Source organism: Ovis canadensis, chromosome 24 (genome assembly GCF_042477335.2).
Source record: "Ovis canadensis isolate MfBH-ARS-UI-01 breed Bighorn chromosome 24, ARS-UI_OviCan_v2, whole genome shotgun sequence".
Classification (NCBI taxonomy): Eukaryota; Metazoa; Chordata; class Mammalia; order Artiodactyla; family Bovidae; genus Ovis; species Ovis canadensis.
This window is the reverse complement of record NC_091268.1, coordinates 28,096,129-28,121,782: the sequence shown is the minus strand read 5'-3', so window position 1 is coordinate 28,121,782 and position 25,654 is coordinate 28,096,129. Positions and strand designations below refer to the sequence as shown.

Sequence of the window (25,654 nt, the reverse complement as noted above, 5' to 3'; positions counted from 1 at the left end):
TCTGTTTCTCCGCCTCTCCAAGAGAGTCACAGTGCTATGGTGACAGGAGGCATGGAAACCCTGAAATAGAGAAGTGGGAGGAGAGACCTTTTATTTGGGTTCTGGAACAGGCTCACTTCCTCCTAGAGGCTTGGGGTGCAGAGGAGGCCCTTGGCACTGTAGGGTACCTATTCTAAGGTTTCCTTATAGATGGGCCCTTTATGTTGCAAGACATAGAAATCCTTATTTAAATTGGGTTATATAATAAAGAACATTTAATTGGCTGAGGCCACTAAAAAGACCAGCATTGGGTTAGGCTTCAGGTGAGGCTTGATCCAGGGACTTGGTGCCATCACGAGGATTTCTTCTCCTCTTGGCTCTGCCTTCTGTGGCGTTGGCTTCCTCTTCAGGCACCTGCTGGGCTTCCCCGCAACCTCTAGCAGTTCCAGAATCTTCCTGCATGGTCAAAAATGGTTGCAGTGGTTCTAGACCTCATATCCGTAGACTGGTGCTCCTAAGGAAGAGAGAGGGAATTCTTTTTGCCAGCAGGGGCCATGAAAGGTCTTCCTGTGTTTCATTGGCTCTGACTGGGTTCTGTGCCCATCCCCGAGTCAATCCCTTGGGTGCCGAGGTGGGATGTCAAGAAAACACTGATTAGATTGAGACAAAACCAGATTGCCAAGAACAGGGAAGCAACAATTTCCCAAAGGAGGTTTCAGGCACTGACCCCTTTTGGTGATGGAATGGATGCCGAACAACAAGCAGGAGACTGTTTCATGGTTTATTCACTTTGTACTTTCATCCTCTCCTGCCCAGGAAAGCCTCTGAGATTAGGGGTGACTGCTTTTATCCAGAAACAGGCCAACATTAACCTCTTCTGTTTCCATCTATGGGTTTCTGTGTGGTTCTGAGTTCTAAGACTTCAAGGTCTGTCACTTTCAAAATTTCACTGAGGCAACAGAAATCTTCCCCAGGTAGGTAACATAGGTACAGGCTGAAATGCCATCCATTTACCTACCAAATGCTTCCTCTGAATTCAAACTAAAATTCACACTTTGCACCCGGCTTACCTACCACTCACCCCCTTGATACACATTCAGCCACAGAAACTTCTTTTCTTAAAAATATTTATTTATTTGGCTGTGATGGGATCTTTAGTTGCAGCATATGGAATCTAGTTTCCTGACCAGGGATGAAAGCTGGGCCACCTGCATTGGGAGTGAGGAATCTCAACTACTGGACCACCAGGGCAGTCCCTAGCCACATTCAGTTCCTATTCCTCCTTAAATAAACCAATCTGTTTTGTGCCACAGAGCTTTGCTATTTGTCCTTTCTCTCCAGTTAGAATGCTCTTCCCTTAATACTTTTCACAGTTGGCTCCATCTCATCATTCAGTTCAGTTCAGTTCAGTTGCTCAGTCGTGTCTGACTCTTTGCAACCCCATGAATCACAGCACCCCAGGCCTCCCTGTCCATCACCAACTCCTGGAGTCCACTCAGATTCATGTTCATCGAGTCAGTGATGCCATCCAGCCATCTCATCCTCTGTCGTCCCCTTCTCCTGCCCCCAATCCCTCCCAGCATCAGAGTCTTTTCCAATGAGTCAACTCTTCACATGAGGTGGCCAGTATACTGGAGTTTCAGCTTCAGCATCATTCCTTCCAAAGAAATCCCAGGGCTGATCTCCTTCAGAATGGGCTGGTTGGATCTCCTTGCAGTCCAAGGGACTCTCAAGAGTCTTCTCGAACACCACAGTTCAAAAGCATCAATTCTTCGGCGCTCAGCCTTCTTCACAGTCCAACTCTCACATCCATACATGACTACTGGAAAAACCATAGACGGACTAGACGTCTGACTAGACGGACCTTAGTCGGCAAAGTAATCTCTCTGCTTTGGAATATGTTATCTAGGTTGGTCATAACTTTTCTTCCAAGGAGTAAGCGTCTTTTAATTTCATGGCTGCAGTCACCATCTGCAGTGATTTTGGAGCCCCCAAAAATAAAGTCTGATACTGTTCCCACTGTTTCCCCATCTACTTCCCATGAAGTGATGGGACCGGATGCCATGATCTTCGTTTTCTGAATGTTGAGCTTTAAGCCAACTTTTCCACTCTCCTCTTTCACTTTCATCAAGAGGCTTTTTAGTTCCTCTTCACTTTCTGCCATAACAGCGGTATCATCTGCATATCTGAGGTTACTGATATTTCTCCCGGCAGTCTTGATTCCAGCTTGCTATTCTTCCAGCCCAGCGTTTCTCATGATGTACTCTGCATATAAGTTAAATAAGCAGGGTGACAATATACAGCCTTGACGTACTCCTTTTCCTATTTGGAACCAGTCTGTTGTTCCATGTCCAGTTCTAACTGCTGCTTCCTGACCTGCATACAGATTTCTCAAGAGGCAGGTCAGGTGGTCTGGTTTTCCTATCTCTCTCAGAATTTTCTACAGTTTATTGTGATCCACACAGTCAAAGGCTTTGGCATAGTCAATAAAGCAGAAATAGATGTTTTTCTGGAACTCTATTGCTTTTTCCATGATCCAGTAGATGTTGGCAATTTGATCTCTGGTTCCTCTGCCTTTTCTAAAACCAGCTTGAACATCAGGGAGTTCACGGTTCACGTATTGCTGAAGCCTGGCTTGGATAATCTTGAGCATTACTTTACTAGCATGTGAGGTGAGTGCAATTGTGTGGTAGTTTGAGCATTCTTTAGCATTGCCTTTCTTTGGGATTGGAATGAAAACTGACCTTTTCCAGTCCTGTGGCCACTGCTGAATTTTCCAAATTTGCTGGCATATTGAGTGCAGCACTTTCACAGCATCATCTTTCAGGATTTGAAGCAGCTCAACTGGAATTCCATCACCTCCACTAGCTTTGTTCATAGTGATGTTCTCATCATTCAGGGTCTGCTCAACTGTCACGATTTCTGAGAGGTCTTCTTTGCCCAGCCTAGCATATAAAACTATCTGAAATTCTCCTGTCCCTGATGGTTTGAGTAGCTCTCTCCCTCACTAGTTGCAAGCTCTGCAGGCTGTACTGGTCCTGTTGATACATATACCTTCCTGGTTCTATGTCTGGCACAGTATAAGTGCTCAATAAACATTTTGGGACCAGTGAATGAAAGTTCTTTTTCTGAACCCTTGGAAACTTTTAGAGGTAAAGGCACATTCTTATATTTTTTTCTTGGCTTTAACTTTATGTCATTGTTCAGTCACTCAGGGGCTTCCCTGATAGCTCAGTTGGTCAAGAATCTGCCTGTAATGCAGGAGACTCCAGTTCAGTTACTGGGTCAGGAAGATCCGCTGGAGAAGGGACTGGCTACCCACTCCAGTATTCTTGGGCTTCCCTGGTAGCTCAGCTGGTTAAGAATGTGCCTACAATGCAGGAGACCTGGGTTAAATCCCTGGGTTGGGAACATCCCCTGGAGAAGGGAAAGGCTACCCGGTCCAGTGTTCTGGGCCTGGAGAATTCCATGGACAGTCCATGGGGTCACAAAGAGTTGGACACGACTGAGTGACTTTCACTTTCACTTTCAGTTGCTCAGTCAGGTCCGACTCTTTGCAACCTGATGGACTGCAGCACACCAGGCTCCCCTGTCCTTCACTATCTCCTGGAGTTTGCTCAAAGTCATGTCCATTGCATCGGTGATGCCATCCAACCATCTCATCGTCTGTTACCCCCTTCTCCTCCAGCCCGCAATCTTTCCCAGCATCAGGGTCTTTTCAGCTCTTCGCATCAGGCGGCCAAAGTATTGGACCTTCAGTTTCAGCATCAGTCCTTCCAATGAGTATTCAGGGTTGATTTCAGGGGGCTCTCAAGAGTCTTCTCCAGCACCACAGTTTGAAAGCATCAGTTCTTCAGTGTTCAGCCTTCTTTATGGTCCAACTCTCACATCCCTACATGACTACTGGAAAAGCTATAGCTTTGACTATACAGACCTTTGTTGGCAAAGTGATGTCCCTGCCTTCTAATATACTGTCTAGGTTTGTCATAGCTTTTCTTCTAAGGAGCAAGAATCTTAATTTTATGGCTGCACTTACCATCTGCAGTGATTTTGGAGCTCAAGAAAATAAAATCGGCCACCATTTCCACTTTTCCCCCATCTATTTGCCATGAAGCAATGAGACTGGATGCCAGATGTTAGTTTTTTGCATTGAATTTTAAGCCAGCTTTTTAACTCTCTCTTTAACCCTCATCAAAAGGCTTTTTAAATTTGGTTCCTACCAAAACGCTCGGCATAAAAGAGATAATATATACTACTTTTCAAATAAAGAGCTTACTGCTGAAAGGATTCACTCAAAGTTGCACCAAAATTAATCCAGAGAGTGCCAACTGCTTCTGTGAGCAGAATTTCTGTGAAATTCCACTTCCAAAGCCAGAGTATGTGAACATTTGAAGGCATAAAACTGCAGAGGGGAATGTGTGGCCATCTTCCAATCCAGATCTCTAAGTATAGTGGCCAGACTACCTACCATTCACAAATAAAACCATGAAACTCTTTACTCCTTGACCCAATGAGACAGAGTGAGAAGAACGTCTCATAAGAAAAAGATTTCACCCTGTCCATGGCAGACCCATAAGTCATGTCAAAACTTTAGCAAGCTGATGCCTCAAAAGGAATCCCCATGCTCTCCGTGGACACAAACTCTCCCTAAGGTAACCGAGACCTACCGGCCCGTGACAGTCCTCAGGACAGCCAGGTGACGGTGTGGATGACCCAGAGCAGCTAATGGAAACTCGAAGACACACTTCCCACAGATAGACATCATTGTTTCACTACTCCACAGACAACTCACCATCTGGGGCAACTCAAGGATTCTTAGTCATTGCTAATTCACTGCTCACCAACCCTCAGAGTCGATTCCTCTCTTAGGCTCTGAACTTGGCTCAGGGCACCCTGAATTTCACCTTATAGCAGTGGTCCCCAACCTTTTTGGCAGCAGGGACCAGTTTTATGGAAGACAATTCTTCCACAGACTAGAGGAGAGGGGGTGGTTTCAGGATGATTCAAGCGCATTACGTTTGCCATGTCCTTTATTTCTATTATCACTACATTGTGATATACAATGAACTAGTTATATAATTCATCATAATGCAGAATCAGTGGGAGCCCTGAGCAACTAGACGGTCCCATCTGGGGATGATGGGAGATGGTGGCAGTCACTCCCGGGGCCAGCATTATTGTCTTTGCTCTACCTTAGGTCATCAAGCATTAGATTCTCATAAGGAGTGTGCAGCCTTGATCCCTCGCCTGCGCAGTTCACAGTAGGGTTTGTGCTCCTTTGAGAATCTAATGCCACCACTGATTTGACAGGAGGTGGCTGCTGCTGCTGCTGCTAAGTCGCTTCAGCTGTGTCCGACTCTGTGTGACTCCATAGACGGCAGCCCACCAGGCTCCCCCATCCCTGGGATGCTCCAGGCAAGAACATTGGCATGGGTTGCCATTTCCTTCTCCAATGCATGCAAGTGAAAAGTGAAAGTGAAGTCGCTCAGTCATGTCTGACTCTTAGCGACCCCATGGACTGCAGCCTACCAGGCTCCTCCGTCCATGGGATTTTCCAGGCAAGAGTACTGGAGTGGGGTGCCATTGCCTTCTCCAGACAGGAGGTGGAGTCAGACAGGAGGCGAGTGATAGGGAGTGACTGTAAGTAAAAATGAAATTTCACTCACTCGCCCACCACTTATGTCCTGCTGTGTGGCCAGGTTCCTAATGGGCCACAGACCGGTACCAGGGGTTGCGGATTCCTGCTCTATAGAACTCACCAACATTTATAATAATAATAAAAAATTCATATTTCAGTAATAATTTGATTAATATCCGTCTTCCCCACTCGACTCCAAACATCTTAAGGGCAGGAGAGATCTTGAGCTCACTACTATACCTAGGCATTCTAGCTGTGCCTAACATGTAGACTATGCCTCCCATGGACTTTCTGAATGGAGGAATGGACAAATGAATGGAGCTCAGGGCCTGCTGGGAAGACGTCTCACAGTCAGACTGACTCAGTTGGAAGGGAGCAGACGCCGAATTTTTTCAGAGTAAATCAGACCTTGTCATCTCATGACTACCTTGTCTTCCTCATCAAGGCATCTCCTGTGCCTAGAATAGCATCTGGCACGGAGAAGTGGATTAACAGATACTGGGAGAAGAAGCACATGAATGGACACTTCCCTGAAAAGCTTGGTTACCTTCTTAAGATAAAGTCCTGGAAAGGCAGGATGTTATTCTGTGATGTTACTGGACATTGAAAATTTAGGTGTCAATGTCCTGCATTAGACCCAAAGACACCATTGAGGTCATTCCCTTCAAACTCAGTGGGTCTGGTTCTAGGAGTTGCTAAACCAGCAGCTCAGCATGGGGACAGGGGGATTGCAAACCAAATAATTTTTTCTTGAGACGCTCTATTGGACTGGCCTATACCACCTTCAGGGGTTACATACTTCAAGTTCAAGTGCATTATGGCTCTTGGTTCTCATCACACACCCTGAAAAAACACACACACACACACACACACCAGGGATGGTACTATACCTTGTTAGACAGTCTGGCCCCAGGCCCTGCTACCAGGTCGGGAGGGTATGGAAAAGGGTCCTCTTTCTCCACGGCCACATCTTCCTTACTGAGGGATCTGAGTCCAAATGGGTCTCTTTGTGTCTGAAGTTTAAGCAACCAGGGGTGCAAATATCAGGTTAGGGTCCCTCCTTTGAGGAGGAGAGAGGTTCAAGATCGGTTCTTCGATCACCAACCCAAAATCAAACATCAAAAACCTCCCCCAAAACCATGATGAAAAAGCACCATCAAGCCCAACTTCCGAGCACACCTGGGTCTCCAGCCCACCCCAGCCCAGCGAACGGAAGTGGCTCACCTCTGAGTTAGAGAACCCCTTCCAGAACCAGAAGGAAAGAGAAAGGGATTTACAGGTTCGTCACAGAGTTGTAGGCTCTGGCTGGCCCCCAGGATGAGTTCATTATTTATTCTTAGAGACGGGACTCGAATTAAACAAACAGTGCCTATAAATAGAGCGGGATACACTCAGCTCGGTGTCACTGAAAGGTCCTTTTCACAGGGACAGACGCGCTAAATGGATGTTCTCAGGTTACCCTGCTGGTACTACGTGGGGAAGGGTTGCCCTTTTTCTTTGTAAGCATAGTTTAAGGGCGGGGGGAACAACAGGTGGGTCAGACCTTGGGAATCGGCCCTGTTTCTGTCCTCCTCATCACCTTTTCTAATTGCTCATTGCCATTATAACTGAGAAGGAGCCCCCGAGGTAGGATGTCGTTCAATAAACACCCTGGCTGGGCAGATTGGCAGGTCCCTCTGGGAATGGATCCTGGTGCAGGCTGTATTTGACAGAGTGTTCTGCTCTTTAAGATTAGATTGCAGACTCCTTAAGGGAAGGGACCAAGTGCTAAGATTTCTTCTTGATTTCTCCTATTCTGCCAAGTACAGGGATGACTAGGGTTTCAGACCTTCAGCTGTGAATTAAAAAGGACCCTCTTTAAGCATGGCCAGCTTCATGGTGGGAAGCATGTGTTCCAGGCCTGGTGGAGCTCTGCTTGGAGTCGCACTGAGCGTATGCTTGAAAGGGAATCACTTCTCCCTGAGAGACCTGTGGGGGTGTGCTGGGGGCCAGCGTGAGGAATTCCGCCCATGGCAAAGGTCATGAGGAAGGAGGCTTGGCATACGCAAAGGCGTGATCAAGCCTCAGGAAACCCCCTGTTCCCGAGCATCTAACCCCAAAACCAGAGTCTGTTTTATGCTCTCACCTACACCTCTGACTTTACGGGGGGCTCTCCCCCATAACCGTTTCTCTCTGAGAAGGAGTAAACGTGCAGCTCCAAGGCAATAAAGGTTCTTGGGCGTGACAAGAGTGTTTCAGCTTACGGACTCCTCTGAAGGTTATCTAGCCCATCTGTATAGGTTTGTCCGGCCACATGTGATTGTTTACAGCCTCCCAACCTGAGAGGCACGAGATGTTTTAGACTTACTAAAGGCAAAATCTTTTGGGGAGTTGGAAATTATTAGTATAGTGTGTTGGTTAGGAATTATATTGGTGAAGGGTTCTTCATTTGTTGTGTCAATAATTGCTGCTAATTCCCTGCTCTGGGTGGGACAAGGATGTCTCAGGTCAAACCTCTCTGCTGACAGACTAGCTTGTGTGACAGGATTATCCATACTGCTGCCACTAGGCACATGATTGTTTACTACCTCTCAACCGTAAACAGCACAGAGAGTTTTGGAGTATTTTGAGAGTCTTAATTAGCATAGGACTTTTTCTTCTTGTTGAGTCAATGACTGCCGCCAGGCCTCCATATCCTTAGGCACTTGAGAATATATTAATCAATGTATTTGGAATATAGCAAAGGAAATATAGTAGTTTGATGTTAGCAATACTAGACTTTTTGAGTTAATGGATTTTCTCTTTTGTAATAGATCACTGTAGTTTGTTATAAATCACTGTGTCCTTGTTATCTAAAAATGTAACTTTATCATATCTTAAGACTAAATAGATCTTAAGGGGAGCATTGGTGAAAGGATTTTCATTTGTTGGGTTGATGTTTGCTGCTAAATCTCCATGTTCCCTACCCTTATAATGAATATAACTAGCATATAGGAAGAAATAAGTATTAACCTTTAAGCATATAGGAGAAATAAGTATTAACCTTTAAGACTAATCATGTTAACCTTGGGTTGAATAAATTCCTTTCTTGATTGTAACTCACTACACCCTCACCCTATAGGAATGTAACTTTATTTGGAGGGTGGTGCCTGGTTTAAGAAAAAACACCCTTGGAAGAAATAAGTTTTTTGGTTATCAGAAAGAAAGGATCATAAAATGTCAGCAAGTCTCACTCATGGCCAGAAGATGATGTAATATCCCTAAGACCTTTTTTTTATACATTTATGTGAAGCACCTGATTTTGACAAAGGTCAGGACTGCTGACCCCCACGTGACTCTGTATTCATCCCTATGTGTAACAAAAGGTATATAAGCAAACCCAAAAATAAAGAAATCGGATCAGTTTCCGGAAAGACTGATTCCCCCATGTCGCTTCTTTCTTGCTCCCGTTTTTCTGGCTGAATTCCCATCTGGAGCATGGATGCTATTCCACGTAATCCAAGTTATTCAGCCTCCTTTTCTCCACTAATCTTCCTACTACACTATCCATTTCTAATCTCTCTATATCTGTGATTAAATATGTATTTTTCCAAAGACGCCGACTCCGTCCCCCCACCTTCGAATCACCCTGGATCCACCAGGGCTGGACCCCGGCAGGGGTGGAAACTTCTGGAATAACTGTGAATAGATATCAAGCAATGAGGCCACAAAGTCAAGTCACTATAGTAACAACAAGAACTACAGTAGATTCCCAGGTGGCACTAGTGGTAAACAACCCGCCTGCCAATACGGGAGACATAAGAGATGCAGGTTCGATTCCTGGGTCAGGAAGGTCCCCTGGAGGAGGGCATGGCAACCCACTCCACTATTCTTGCCTGGAGAATCCCATGGACAGAGGAGCCTGGCGGGGTACAGTACATAGGGTCGCAAAGAGTTGGATATGACTGATGTGACTTAGCATGCATGCACCATGGGTTCAGCATTTGGCCAGGTCTTCAAGATATTATTCTGTGTTACACTTATTTGTGAAAACCCATGTAGGGACTTCCCTGGTGGTTCAGCAGTTAAGAATCTGCCTTGCAATGCAGGGGATGAGGGTTCAACCCCTGGTCAAGAAACTAAGGTCCTACATGTCATGGGGCAACTAAGCCCGAGTGCCACAATGACTGAGCCTGCACGCCAGAACTAGAGAATCTGTGCACCATGACGAAAGATCCCGCATGAGGCATCAAAGATCTCACATGCCTCAACTAAGACCTGATGTAGCCAAACAATTTTTTTTGGAAAAAAGCTCATGTAATCTTTCCAAAAACCCTGTCCTCATGATTATTTTGATTTTACTGATGAAAGGAAGCACCCAGAGATTATGGACCCTGTTCCAGGTCACACAGCTGGGAAATGAGATAGGAAGTCAGGCAGTTTAGCTCCAGAGCCTGGTCTCCTACAGTAGAAACTGAGCCCTTGGAGTAACCATTTATTGCCGCACATGCCTGGTGCAGGCCCAAGCCCATAACACCCCATCAACAGGGGACCCGGGACAGGCCAATGACAGCAAATCTCAGGACTTCTGCCGGGAATGTTAGGATGAAGATAAGCTGCATTTCCCTCTGGAGGGGAAGGTAGCCTCAGGAGGTCCCATGGCCATCCTGCCACTTCTGGGGGAGCCTTGCTGAGAATGGAAACAGCACTGAGCAAGAGCCAAGCTGAAGAACAGATCCTGCTGACATCCTGTGAACCTTGATCCAGCTAGACCTGACGCCGGAACCTACTCCTCAACTTTACACTTTCATGAGCCATGTTTTCCCTTTGCTGGTGAAGCCCGTCAGAGCTGATTTTCTATTACTTGTTGAAAGATCCCTCACTGGCCCATAAGAAAACATCGTTTGGGCAAAGTAACCCCCCAGCCCCATTCATAAGTAAGAGCTCATCCTGCACTCCCCTTTCTGGCATTTGGGCTCTTCCTGAGACTACACGCATGCTCAATGGCCCCATTTTCTGCTTACTGAAATCCCAAATACTGCTTTCCTACTGAGGCTTCCTCCTAGGAGTCCTTCACAATTACCTACTGCCTCACTTGGTTGCCATGATACGGAGCTTATACACTTACTTAGCCCTTATTTTTATTTTGCTTTGCAATACAGTTAGCTATTTAGAAATCATTCATTAACATTTATTGAAAGCTTCCTATGTGTCATATCCTCAGATTAAGTGCTAGGGATTCGGACGGAATAATATCAGCATATATCTGAGTTCTACGTGCCCTGCTCTGTGCTTAGCACTTCACACGCATCGGTTATGTCATCGTACCTCCTAAAAACCCCCCACAGGGTAAGGACAGACAATATCTCCACTTTATATGTAAAAGAATGGCTAAGTAGGAAGCTACAGAGAGACATTGAGATCAAATAGATAGGAAATTGCAACGGGAGTCCCCAGACGAGGATGTAGATTTTCACAGTACTTTCAAATTAGGTTCACAATTCTAATCCCTCTGATTTCTCAAATCCCTAACCCACAAAGAGGATAAAAAAGAATCAATAGGCATGAAGAGAGAATTTTAGGATGATTTTTTCTTGAGTGGGAGGGCCGAATCCCATGCTGGCATTCATCTCCTAATGAACACACCCGCAGAAGTTTGTGGGGGTTGGCGGGGGTGGGGGGGGATTAACCTGTTCCTGCACCTTAGGTCTCGTGAGAGCAGCTTCTCGAGGTTCTACGCAGAGTTTGCTGGGCGGCCCTTGTATCTAGGGAGGTGGTTGTGACTCCCTGAGCAATCCACAGGATGAAAGAGGGCTAGAAAGCCAAGAAGAGAGGGAGGCTTTCCTAATGACTGTCAGTGGACTTCACATGAGCGAGCTGACTGATGGATTTTGTCTCAGGCTGGGTGAGAAGGGCAACCAGTCCTCCTCAGGAGAGGCTGGAGATGAATCACCAGATTCTGGTGCAGCGGCTTGGTGGTATGAATTGTATTAACCTACACTGGGAACTCTTCCATACCCATGACCATGATCTGGCCGTGACCCTGTGTGGTACTTGAGCAAACCCAGAGGAGACAATGTTATCTTTTGATTCTAAAAGCCAAAGTAAGTACAGATATGCTTTGTTATATTATACTTCACAGATAATGCATTTTTAAAAAATAGATTGAAGGTTTATGGCAACCCTGTGAAATGGGAAATAGATGAGGAAACAGTGGAAACAGTGTCAGACCCGGGGTAAGAATTAAAGATTTTAAAACTTAAAAAATAAAAAACTAAAAAAAAAAAAAAAAAAAAAAATCACTGCAGATGGTGACTGCAGCCATGAAATTAAAAGATGCTTACTCCTTGGAAGAAAAGTGATGATCAACCTAGATAGCATATTCAAAAGCAGAGACATTACTTTGCCAACTAAGGTCCGTCTAGTCAAGGCTATGGTTTTTCCTGTGGTCATGTATGGATGTGAGCACTGAAGAATTGATGCTTTTGAACTGTGGTGTTGGAGAAGACTCTTGAGAGTCCCTTGGACTGCAAGGAGATCCAACTAGTCCGTTCTGAAGGAGATCAGCCCTGGGACTTCTTTGGAAGGAATGATGCTAAAGCTGAAGCTCCAGTACTTTGGCCCCCTCATGCGAAGAGTTGACTCATTGGAAAAGACTCTGATGCTGGGAGGGATTGGGGGCAGGAGGAGAAGGGGATGAGAGAGGATGAGATGGCTGGATGGCATCACGGACTCGATGGACTGAGTGACTGAACTGAACTGTGTTGAACAAGTCTATCGGCGAAGTTTTTCCAACAGTGTTTGTTCACTTTGTGTTTTTGTCACATCATGGTAATTTTCGTGATACTTTAAATGCTCCACCAGCAAAAAAGATTATGACTCAAATGATGGTTAGCATTTTTGGCAAAAAAGTATTTAAAAATTATATATGTACGTAAATTATGTAAACATATTTATTAGACATAATGTTCAGTTCAGTTCAGTTGCTCAGTCATGTCCGACTCTTTGTGACCCTATGAATCGCAGCACGCCAGGCCTCCTTGTCCATCACCAACTCGTGGAGTTCACTCACACTCACGTCCATCGAGTCGGTGATGCCATCCAGCCCTTTCATCCTCTGTTGTCCCTTTTTCCTCCTGCCCCAATCCCTCCCAGCATCAGAGTCTTTTCCAATGAGTCAACTCTTTGCATGAGGTTATCAAACACTTAATAGACTACGTGTCTGACTCTTTGCAACCCGATGGACTGTAAGCCCGTCAGGCTCCTCTTTCCATGGGATTGTTCAGGCAAGAATACTGGAGTGGGTTGCCATTTCCTCCTCCAGATGATCTTCCGATGCAGAGACTGAACCCACCTCTCCTGCATTGCAGGCACAGTCTTTATCTCCTGCATTGCAGGCAGATTCTTTACTGTCTGAGCCACTAGGAAAGCCCCTAATAGACTTACGGTAGAGTGTAAACATAACTTTTATATGCATTGGGAAACCAACAATTTCCTGGGACTCGCTTTATTGTGATATTTGCTTTATTGTGGTCATCTGGCACCAAACCCACGAAACCTCCGAGGTCTGTCTGTACCTTCCTCCCCTCCACCTTTGTCCTGCATGTCCCCTCTTCTACCCCTTGTCTGTGTTTGGTGGGGCAAGATGGTGAGTGTCTAGTTCTCTCTTCCCCAAAGGCCAGCAGCCCAATGATGGTGGGTTGCAGATGGAAGAAGAGGAAAGAGAGGCTCATCTTTAATGATAGTTTTAGGTATTATTAATAATTGGATGAGATTTTGGAAATGAGACTAATTTGTGACTCAGGAATCATGAACTTAAAAAAAAAAACAAAAAACTACAAGTGAAAGGAAGGTCTCGGTTCCCACCTAAACTGACATCCCATGTCAAGATAAGGACTTAACCCACTGAAAGTGTAAAGAGACAAGAAGAGGTTAAGACCAAAGTTGCCTCCATGATCTCACTCCCTAAGTCCTCTAGACAGAAGGCCAGGTAGGTTAAGTGAGCCACTCAGGGTCCCAGAGCCAGTGAAAAACGCAGAACCATCTTCTTATTGCTAAGCTAGTTCTGCCCTCCGAGAAACAACTGCCTCTTCTGTTCCTCACTGGCTTATTTTTATCCTGTTCTTCCATTCATCCTATTCTTATTTTATTCATCATCTTCTTGAATTCCCTTCTCCTTCCTCAACTTATAAATGACCCTGGACCCATGCTGACAGAAGCAGGGCTTCTGTAAGTAAGGTTATCCAAGGATAACTTCAATCACATGATTGAAGTCATCAATCATTCAATAAACAAGGACCTACAGTACAGAACAGGGAACTATATTCAATATCTTATAATAACCTATAACTGAAAATAATCTGAAAAAAAACATATAATACACATATCTGAGTCACTTTGCTGTACATAAAACTAACACCGTATTGTAAATCAACTATAGCTCAATTAAATTTAAAAAAATGACTATGATTCAAAGAACAGCAAATTCCTAAGCACCAAATCTGGAGAGTTTCCTATTTCCATCTGCTGAATGCTTTGATGGTGATTATGATGATATTGGTATTATTAACACAGTCACCGAGACTCATAAGTTCCAGGTCCCAGAGTGAGTGCTTTTTGCATGTTTTCTGATTAAATCCTAGCCGCCCTGTGCAGTGAATCCTCCTGAGTGTTAGCCTCACTTACCCAGGAGGGCCCTGAGGCTTGGAGAGCACCTTACAAGGATGCATAGGCAGCCAGCAGAGCCAGATTCCAAACGAGGTGTGATCTGGGAGCTGTGCTCCTAGCGAGTCCCTAGAACCTCACAGCTGCCCTCCCCGCATGGCTGGGAGTTGCCTTCAGGGAGTTTCCTGCCGTTATGCCCTGTTCACTAAAATGTGTATGTACCTGCTCAGTGGGGTCCAACTCTTTTGCAACCATAAGGTGGGCTGTAGCCCACCAGGCTCCTCTATACATTGAATTTCTCCAGGCAAGAATACTGGAATGGGTTGTCATTCCCTTCTCCAGGGGATTGTCCCAACCCAAGGGTTAAACCCAGGTCTCCTGCATTGCATTCAAATTCTTTACCATCTAAGCCACTAGGGAAGCCAGAGACGTCTCAGAAGACTATTTATCATTAATACTATCTAGAAGAAAACTTCAGCACAATAGTTCAGAACACAGGCTTGGGAGTCAGATTCCTTGGTTCAGTTATTAGCTATGCATCCTCCAACAAAACCGAGTTTTGGTTACCTAATGTGTAAAATGGTGATGTAGCATCTTCCTTTAGGTATTTATGGAAGTTATTTATTCACAAATGTTCCAACTCCTCTTTACCTCTAGTCAGTTCAGTTCAGTCACTCAGTCGTGCCCAGCTCTTTGCAACCCCATGAACAGGGAGGCACGACAGGCCTCGCTGTCCATCACCGACTCCTGGAGTCCACCCAAACCCATGTCCATTGTGTTGGTGATGCCATCCAACCATCTCATCCTCCGTCATCCCCTTCTCCTCCTGCCCTCAATCTTTCCCAGCATCAGGGTCTTTTCAAATAAGTCAGCTCTTCACATCAGGTGGCCAAAGTAGTGGAGCTTCAACTTCAGCATCTCCTTCAGAATGGACTGGTTGGATCTCCTTGCAGTCCAAGGGACTCTCAAGAGTCTTCTCCAACACCACACTTCAAAAGCCTCAATTCTTCAGCACTCAGCTTTCTTCATAGTCCAACTCTCACATCCATACATGACTACTGGAAAAACCATAGCCTTGACTAGACAGACCTTTGTTGACAAAGTAATGTCTCTGCTTTTTAATATGCTGTCTAGGTTGGTCATAACTTTCCTTCCAAGGAGTGAGCATCTTTTAATTTCATGGCTGCAATCACCATCTGCAGTGATTTTGGAGCCCAGAAAAATAAGGTCAGCCACTGTTTCCACTGTTTCCTCATCTATTTGCCATGAAGTATTGGGACCGGATTCCACGATCTTTGTTTTCTGAATGTTGAGCTTTAAGCCAACTTTTTCACTCTCCTCTTTCACTTTCATCAAGAGGCCCTTTAGTTCTTCTTCACTTTCTACCATAAGGGTGGTGTCATCTGCATATCTGAGGTTATGGATATTTCTCCCGGCAGTCTTGATTCCAGCTTGTTATTCTTCCAGTCCAGCGTTTCTCATGATGTACTCTGCATATAAGTTAAATAAGCAGGGTGACAATATACAGCCTTGACGTACTCCTTTTCCTATTTGGAACCAGTCCGTTGTTCCATGTCCAGTTCTAACTGTTGCTTCTTGACTTGCATATAGGTTTCTCAAGAGGTTGGTCAGGTGGTCTGGTATTCCCATGTCTTTCAGAATTTTCTACAGTTTATTGTGATCCACACAGTCAAAGGCTTTGACAGAGTCAATAAAGCAGAAATAGATGTTTTTCTGGAACTCTCTTGCTTTTTCGATGATCCAGCAGATATTGGCAATTTGATCTCTGGTTCCTCTGCCTTTTCTAAAACCAGCTTGAACATCAGGAAGTTCACGGTTCACATATTGCTGAAGCCTGGCTTGGAGAATTTTGAGCATTACTTTACTAACGGGTGAGATGAGTGCAACTGTGCAGTAGTTTGAGTGTTCTTTGGCATTGCCTTTCTTTGGGATTGGAATGAAAACTGACCTTTTCCAGTCCTGTGGCCACTGCTGAGTTTTCCAGATTTGCTGACATATGGAGTGCAGCACTTTCACAGCATCATCTTTCAGGATTTGAAGCAGCTCAACTGGAATTCCATCACCTCCACTAGCTTTGTTTGTAGTGATGCTTCTTAAGGCCCACTTGACTTAACATTTCAGGATGTCTGGCTCTAGGTGAGTGATCACACCATCATGATTATCTGGGTTGTGAAGATCTTTTCTGTATAGTTCTTCCGTGTATTCTTGTCACCTCTTCTTAATATCTTCTGCTTCTGTTAGGTCCAGACCATTTCTGTCCTTTATTGTGCCCATCTTTGCATCAAATGTTCCCTTGGTATCTCTAATTTTCTTGAAGAGATCTCTAGTCTTTCCCATTCTATTGTTTTCCTCTTTTCTTTGCATTGATCACTGAGGAAGTCTTTCTTCTCTCTCCTTGCTATTCTTTGGAACTCTGCATTCAAATAGGTATAACTTTCCTTTTCTCCTTTGCCTTTCGACGTCTTTTCACAGCTATTTGTAAGGCCTCTTCAGACAGCTATTTTGCTTTTTTACATTTCTTTTTCTAGGGGATGGTCTTGCTCCCTGTCTCCTGTACAATGTCACGAACATCTGTCCACAGTTCATCAAAGACCCTCAGGGACCCAGGCTACTGGAAACGCATGAAATTAGAAAACAAACTATGTATCAATTCTATTTTTTTTTTTTTTTTTTGGCCACACTGCACAGCATATGGGATCTTAGTTCCCCAACCAGTGATCAAACCCACATTCCCTGCATTGGAATCTTGGAGTCTTAACCACTGAACCACCAGGCAAGTCCCTGCACATCAATTTTTTTTTTTAGAGGTCCATGTGCTATACAATAGATGCTTATTGGATGCACATCAATTCTTATCAAATCATTTCACCTCTAAACACATAATAAAATTATTATTATACTTTTCATCCCCTTTGAAGTTAATCACGACCATGTAATTTGCTGGTTAGCAAAATAGGAATGAAAGTGACTTCTCACTACCAGAGTGAATAGATATTGAATTAGGAATAGAATTGATCTGCAGTTTGTTTTTTAACTTCATGCGTTTCCAGTGGTCTGGGTCCCTGAGGGTCTCTGATGAAGGCACCCCTCCTCCCACTTCAAATCACCACTGAACACGTAACAGGAAGGAGAAATACACCTTTGTTGTCTTGAGCCAATGAAGTTTGAGGACTGTTTCTTACCAAGAGTAACCTCGCCAATCCTAATACAGGGTTGGTGGGGGGATTAGATATAACAAAATGAAGCTCCATTAAGATACCTCTGTACACGTACAAGAATGGCTATAAATTAAAAGACAGACAAAAGCAAGTGTTAGAAAAGATGTGCAGAAACTAGAAGCCTCATATGCTGCTGGTGGGAATGAAAAATGGTGCCGCCGCTTTGGAAAACAGTCTGACAGTTTCTTAAAAATTTAAACATAAGCTTACTGTACAACCCAGCAACTCAACTCTTTATCTTCCTCAAAGAAATGAAAACATATCTCCACACAAAGACTTGTATGTGAATGTTCACAGCAGCATTATTTTATATCACAATAGCCAAGAAGTTGGAACAATGAAATGTCATACACAGCACGTGGTGTATCCATGCAATGCAATGCTATTCAGCAATATAAAAGGAACAAAATACAAATAATCCCAATGTGATGTTTGACTTATGATTTTTCAGTTTTACAATGGTGCATAAGTGATATGCTTTCTTTAGAAATTATGCTTTGAATTGTACAGTATGATGCTTGACCATAGCTTCTGGTCAACCATGTGACTGCAGAGGTGAACAACGAATACACTCATACAACCGTTCTTTACCCTGACAACCATCCGACTGTTCACTTTCAGTATGGTGGCGTGCTCAGTCACTAAGTCGTGTCTGACTCAGAGACTGCATGGTCTGTAGCCTGCCAGGCTCCTCTGTCCATGGAATTCTCGAGGCAGGAATACTGGGGTGGGTTGTCATTTCCTTCTCCAGGGGATCTTCCCTACCCAGGGGTCGAACCCAAGTCTCCTGCCTTGGCAGGCAGATTCTTTACCACTGAGCCACCTGAGAAGCCTTTGGCTCAGCTACTGTATTTGAAAACTTTTTCCAATTTCACCAAGTAAACTTAGACATGCCCAACTGAACTGTGAGCTCCCAGTAAGCTTGTGATATTTCTTGAAAAAAAAAAAACAAAAACCCAAAAACTAAAGAATAAAGCACAGATTTACTCATTTATATTCCTTATCCCCCCTCCTCACAAAACAAAAGCTAAAAATTTTAATGTGGCAGTTAAAATTTTAATCAAATCACCCTGGTTAATGCCTTAACAGAAATTCAAACGCATAAAACTAGTAAATACATAAAACCAGTCCTGTTTCCTTCTACTTGGGAGGACAGTTTAGGGGCAGGGGACGACTGTTTGGTTTAAGTACCATAATCCATTCCCAGTCTTAACGATTCTGTTTAGGAAAGAGCATGGGATCTGGGGGTGGGGGCAGGCAACAAGGTACAAGACCACCTGTGCCGTCCTCTTGATTGCCCGATGCAGGCTAAGCCTCCTAACTCCAGACTCACCATTAACCCCATTGCACAAGTGGGAAAACTATCAACTCACAGGGTTTTGTTAGGGACTGAGAGCGAGAAGCCTTCCTGAACCCTAGAGCACTACAGGATATTTATCTTTTTCATCCATACTCCACCTGGTATAGGTCACAGAGCCAAGAACACAACACAGGATAAACAGCCGCAGGCCACAGCAATCAGTTCACTAGGAGTCACTTACATGACAAGACATAAACAGGCCTTGTGCTAACACTGTGCAAGGCAGTCCTGGCAGCTTCTATGGGGCAATTCCTAGTATTCACTATATTACATGAGCTAGTCAACTATACTATACTTTACCTACTTCACTATAAAATAGGCTTGGGGTTAGACTATTTTGCCCAGCTGTTGATGAATATAAGTGTTCTGAGCACGTTTAAGGTAGGCTTGGCATGATTGTTAGTAGATTCAGTGTATTAAATGAACTTTCTGTGTATGATAAATTCAGTTTACAATGGGTTTATTGGGATGTAGCTCCATTGTAAAGTCGAGGAAGATGCGTGCTGAGATATGCTACCACGCAAACAAACCTCAAAAACATGTGGCTCAGAGGTTAAAGTGTCTGCCTCTAATGCAGGAGGCCTGGGTTTGATCCTGGGTCGGGAAGATCCCCTGGAGAAGGAAATGGCAACCCATTCCAGTACTCTTGCCTGGAGAATCCCATGGACGGAGGAGCCTGGTGGGCTACAGTCCATGGGGTCGCAAAGAGTCGGACACGACTGAGCGACTTAACTTAAGCAAAAGAAGCCAACTGCAAAAGACTGTGTATTGTATGATTCGATTTCCATAAAATGTGCAGAAAAGAGAGATTTGTAGAGAAAGGAAGTCCTGAGGTTGCCTGGGCCTGAGTGTGGGAGTGGGGACTGGCTGAACACAGGTTTGAGAGAGCTTTGGCAAGGGATGGGATAGCCTAAAACTGGATTGTGATAACGATTGCACAGTTTTATGTATTTTCTGAAAATCATTTAATTGTACACTTACAGTGGGTCAATATTATGGTGTGGGACTTCCCTGGAGGTACAGGGGATAAGAATCCATCTGCCAGTGCAGGGGATACAGGTTTGATTCCTGGGCTGGGAAGATTCCACGTGTTGTGGAGCAACAAAGCCTGAGGGCCACAATTACTGAGCCTGCGTGATGCAGCTGCTGAGCCCACACGCTGCAACTGCTGAAACCTGTGCACCTGGAGCCTGTGCGCCACAACAAGAGAAGCCACCACAATGAGAAGCCTGCACACCGCAGCTAGAGAGGAGCCCCGCCTCACTGAAACTAGAGAAAGCCCACGTGCAGCGACAAAGACCCAGTGCAGTCAAAAATAAATAACTGAAAAATAAAAAAATCCTATGGTATGCAAATTCTACCCCAAGAAAGCTGTTAAGAAAAAGCTAAGCATAATATCTAGCACATGGGGAAGGCTCAGTAAATGTTTGTTATTATTCCTCATTTTAGGGGTGAAATGCTAGGGCTGAGGCTCTGCAGTGAATTGATTACAAGTGAAGACCTGCATTCCGTGGTCTGGCAGTTGGGGTTTGGCAGGGATCAGCTTCCCTCATAGCTCAGTTGGTAAAGAATCCACCTGCAATGCAGGAAACCCTGGTTCAATTCCTGGGTTGGGAAGATCCACCGGAGAAAGAATAGGAAACCCATTCCAGTATTCTTGGGCTTCCCCTGTGGCTCAGCTGGTAAAGAATCCACCTGCAGTGTGGGAGACCTGGGTTCAATCCCCGGGCTGGGAAGATCCTCTAGAGAAGGGAAAGGCTATCCATTCCAGTATTCTGGCCTGGAAAATTCCATGAACTGTATAGTCCACGGGGTCACAAAGAGTCAGACACGACTGAGTGACTTTCACTTTCCTTCAGGGACCCCAATTCTCACATCCCCCAATTTTATATGTCCTCTATGTTGATCACCACCTGTAACAGACCAGTGGAAATTTACATCGTCCTGTACCAAGTTTCTGGACTTCCCAGGTGCCGCTAGTGATAAAGAACCTGCCTGTCAATGCAGGAGACATAAGAGACACAGGTTCAATTCTTGGGTCAGGAAGATCTCCTGAAGGAGGAAATAGCACCCCACTTTAGCATTCTTGCCTGGAAAATTCCATGGACAGAGGAGCCTGATGGGCTACAGTCCAAAACATCACAAAAAAGCAGAGTGACTTAGCATGCACACATGTAAAGTTCCGCTTGGTAATCAGGGGTCAAGGTCAGGTATCCTAACCATAGTCCATTGTCGTTCTCTGTTGACTTTCCAGGGTGCCTTGAACCTGAGCCTTTTCAAGATATTACAGGCAGACTTGACTTGGTGAGCCTGTAAAAATGATTCACTTCCCACTGTATCTCTATCCTCAAACCTATACTGTCAATGATGACCTATATTTTCAATCAGCTTTCCATGTCAGCTCCCTTTTATCTTTATCTTAATGCTCTTCAATGAGTCCTTGTGTGAGCCTTGCAGAGTCAGGAGTTGAGAATGCTTCAAGGTTAAGGTTGGAAATGGGGAAGGATAGGAAATCTCCCTGTCACACGCAGCTGTCTGTCAAGCCCTGCTGTAGCATTCATAGACTGGCTGATGCAATTCCAAACAACTGCCACTTAGGCCTTAGGGCCCCGTGAGTAAGACAAAACTGATTCAGAAAGGCCTTGAATTCTAGTGGGTTAAAGTTTGAAGTGTCACACTTACAGTACCACTGATGGAAAGACAGAGTCCAGCCCTTCAGTAGTCTGTTCAGGCAGCTTTAACAGATTATTACAGACTGGGTGGCTTGTTGTTCAGTTGCTCAGTTGTGTCTGACTCTTTGCGACACCATGGATTGCAGCACACCAGGCTTCCCTGTCCTTCACCATCTCCCGGAGCTTGCTCAAACTCATGTCCAGAGTCAGTGATGCCATCCAACCATCTCATCCTCTGTCATCCCCTTCTCCGCCTGCCTTCAATCTTTCCCAGCATCAGGGTCTTTCCTAATGAGTCAGCTCTTTGCATCGGGTGGCCAAAGTATTGGAGCTTCAGCTTTAGCTTCAGCATCATTCCTTCCAATGAATATTTGGGATTGATTTCCTTTAGGATTCCCTAATTTGACCTCCTTGCTGTCCAAGGGACTCTCAAGAGTCTTCTCCAGCATCACAGTTCAAAAGCATCAATCCTTTGGTGCTCAGCCTTCCTTATAGTCCAACTCTCACATCCATACATGACAACCGGGAAAACTATAGCTTTGACTATATGGACCTTTGTTGGCAAGGTAATGTCTCTGCTTTTTAATATGCTGTCTAGGATGGTCATAGCTTTTCTTACAAGGAGCAAGTGTCTTTTAATTTTGTGTCTGCAGTCACCATCTGCAGTGATTTTGGAGCCCAGGAAAATAAAATCTGTCAGTTTCCATTATTTCCCTATCTATTTGCCTTGAAGTGATGGACTGGATGCCATGATCTTTGTTCTTTAGATAGTGAGTTTTAAGCCAACTTTTTCACTCTCCTCTTTCCCTTTCATCAAGAGGCTCTTTAGTTCCTCTTTACTTTTCTACCATTAGGGTGATATCATATGCATATCTGAGGTTATTGATATTTCTCCTGGCAATCTTGATTCCAGCTTGTGTTTCATCCAGCCCAGCATTTTGCATGATGTACTCTGCATAGAAGTTAAATAAGCAGGTGACAATATACAGCCTTGATATATTACTTTCCCAATTTGCAACCAGTCTGTTGTTCCATGTCCAGTTCTAACTGTTGCTTCCTGACCTGCATACAGGTTTCTCAGGAGGCAGGTAAGGCGGTCTGGTATTCCCATCTCTTGAAGAATTTTCCACAGTTTGTTGTGGTCCACACTCTCAAAGACTTTAGCGTAGTCACTAAAGCATAAGTAGATGTTTTTCTGGAATTATCTTGCCTTTTCTATGATCCAGCAGATGTTGGCAATTTGATCTCTGGTTCCTCTGCCCTTTCTAAATTCAGCTTGAACATCTGGGATTTCTTGGTTCATGTACTGTTGAAGCCTGGCTTGAAGAATTTTGAGCATTACTTTGCTAGCATCTGAAATGAATGCAATTGTGCAGTAGTTTGAACATTTTTTGGCATTGCCTTCCTTTGGGATTGCAATGAAGACTGACAAGTCCTGTGGCCACTGCTGAGTTTTCCAAATCTTTTGGCATATTTGTTGGCAGACTGGGTGGCTAGTAAGTAAAAAAAAAATTGTTGCTTACAATCCTGAAGGCTGGGAAGCCCAAGTAAAAGTGCTGGCAGGTTCTGTGTCTGTGAGGACCTACTTCTTAGTTCACAGATTGTCATTTCATTATTTCCTAATGTGATGGAAACAGTGAGGGAGCTCTGTGGGGTCTCTCTGTAAGGGCACTAATTCCATTCATGAGGGCTCCACCCTCATGACAAATCACCTCCCAAAGGCCCCACCTCCTAATACCATCACAGTGGAGGTTGTTGCAAACTATGATTTTAAGGGGATATAAAATTCAGTTATATGTCAAGGCTATATATTGCCACCCTGCTTATTTAAATTGTATACGGAGTACCTCATGTGAAATTCCAGACTCACGACCTGGAATCAAGATTGCCAAGAGAAATATCAATAACCTTAGATATGCAAATGACACCACACTTATGGCAGAAAGTGAAGAGGAACTAAGGAGCTTCTTGATAAAAGTAAAAGAAGAGAGTGAAAAAGCTGGTATAAAACTCAGCATTTAAAGAACAAAGATCATGGCATCCAGTCCCATCACTTCATGGCAAATAGATGGGGAAATAATGGAAACTGTGACAGACTTTATTTTCCTGAGCTCTAAAATCACTGCAGATGGTGACTGCAGACATGAAATTAAAAAATGCTTACTCCTTGGAAAAAAGCTATGACTAACCTAGACAGCATATCAAAAAGCAGAGACATCACTTTGCGGACAAAGGTCCATTTAGTCAAAACTGTGATTCTTTGAATCACATATGTGAATCATTCATACATGATTCAGTAGTCATGTATGGATGTGAGAGTTGGACCATAAGGAAGGCTGAGCAATGAAGAACTGATGCTTTTGAACTGTGGTACTGGATAAGACTCTTGAGAGTCCTTTGGCAGCAAGGAGATCAAACCAGTCAATCCTAAAGAAAATCAACCCTGAATATCCATTGGAAGCACTGATGCTGAAGCTCCAGTACTTTGGCCACCTGAGGCAAAGAGCCAACTCATTGGAAAAGACCGTGATGCTGGGAAAGATTGAGGGTAGGAGGAGAAGGGGATGACAGAGAGATGGTTGGATGGCATCACTAACCCAATGGACATGAATCTGAGCAAACTCCAGGAGACAGTCAGGGACAGGGAAGCCTGGTGTCCTGTAGCCCATGGGGTCGCAAAGAGTTGGACATGACTTAGCAACTGAACAACAACAATATCAACAAACATTCAGTCTCTAGCAGCTAGAGACCACCATGGCCCTCCAGTTAGCATTCAGCAGGAAGCAGAAGTAGAAAAGAGATGATGTATATAGTAGCATCATCTGAACAACTAGTGGTTTGGACCCATAGTCAGATCCCTAACAGAGAAATACGTTTTTGATCTTTTCTATGTCCAGGCCCTCACTCCTCACTATAACATTCTCACAGTGCATCCAGCTTGCTGGCTACTCACTGGAGAAAAGATAAAGGTTAAGTGATTTTACTATTAAATAAAACTGAAAAAAAAAAGAGCAATTAACTAAAACAACTAAGACAAAAACTAATAAATCTAAAGACAGTAGAAGGAAAGAATGAAAGATAAAAGCAGACATAAGCAAATTGGAAAAAAGAAAAACAATAGGATTGGTAAGATAAATCAAAGAACTAACTCTTTTAAGAGACCAATAAAAGAGACAATCCTCTGGCAGGGTTACATAAGAAAAAAAGAGAAACTAGTAAATAATCCTAGAATTACAAAAAGAATGAGAAACAAAGACATGAAAGAAGATTAAAGCTAAAAGCATGTTTTATTTAAATTTATGCTAATAAAATACTAACCAAAATAAGACAATAACATTCACTCAAGATGAGGTCAAAAAATTCAAGGAGGCAAAAAGTTGAATAAAAAAGAAGCTGATAACTCTCCACGACTTTGCTGAGATGTGAACTCAGATGATTTGGATGGGGTTGGGAGTGGCAGAATCCCCTGGGCAGAGAAGCCTGGCAGGCTATAGTCTGTGGGGGTCACAAAGAGTCGGACACAACTGAGCAACTAACATTTTCACTTTTTCTAACACTTTTTAAAGGAAGAATTTCTATAGGATCGAGTTGTTTCCAGAACATAAAAAACTTTATAAGTGTCTTAAATAATTTTACAAACCAACTTAACCCTGGTAACCTAACCTGGTAGTAGAAAGGGAGTATATAGAAATACTACATGCTAAAGTGTTTAACAGCTGTAAACTGTGCTTAAAAACTATTATACTTCTACTTTGATAGATATAATATTTTTGGCTGTGCTGGGTCTTTGTTGCAGGGTGCAGGCTTTCTCTAGCTGTGGCAAGCCGGCTTCTCTTGTGGTGCATGGGCTTAGTGGCATGTGGAATCTTAGTTCCCTGACCAGGAACCAAACCCTAGAAGTAATACCTCTCCCTCCCTGCTAAGTAGTGGCACATGATTTACCCAAGAAAACAAGTAGGGACGGAGGTGGAGGTGGATAAAGGCAATAGGTGAGTTTTGCTGCAAAAACAAAACAGAACAAAACTCTTCCCTTCCTATCTTGTAACCTTTAAATAAATGGAATACCACTGTAAAATAAAAGAATAATATGACTAAATGTAGCTTAGTTCCACAAATCACAAATGCAAGGGTGGCTCAATATTAG

The 25,654-nt window shown here is 44.0% G+C and overlaps 1 long non-coding RNA gene across 1 annotated transcript; it reads right to left on the bottom strand.

Annotated features, from left to right (window-relative positions):
• Positions 1 to 241: 241 nt before the first annotated feature.
• Positions 242 to 6,920, bottom strand: LOC138929814 (uncharacterized). Its single transcript, XR_011445990.1, has 3 exons — positions 6,842 to 6,920; positions 6,508 to 6,630; positions 242 to 493 (listed from the first exon to the last, which is right to left on the bottom strand). It is a non-coding gene; the product is annotated as an uncharacterized lncRNA (long non-coding RNA).
• Between the last annotated feature and the right edge of the window lie 18,734 nt (positions 6,921 to 25,654).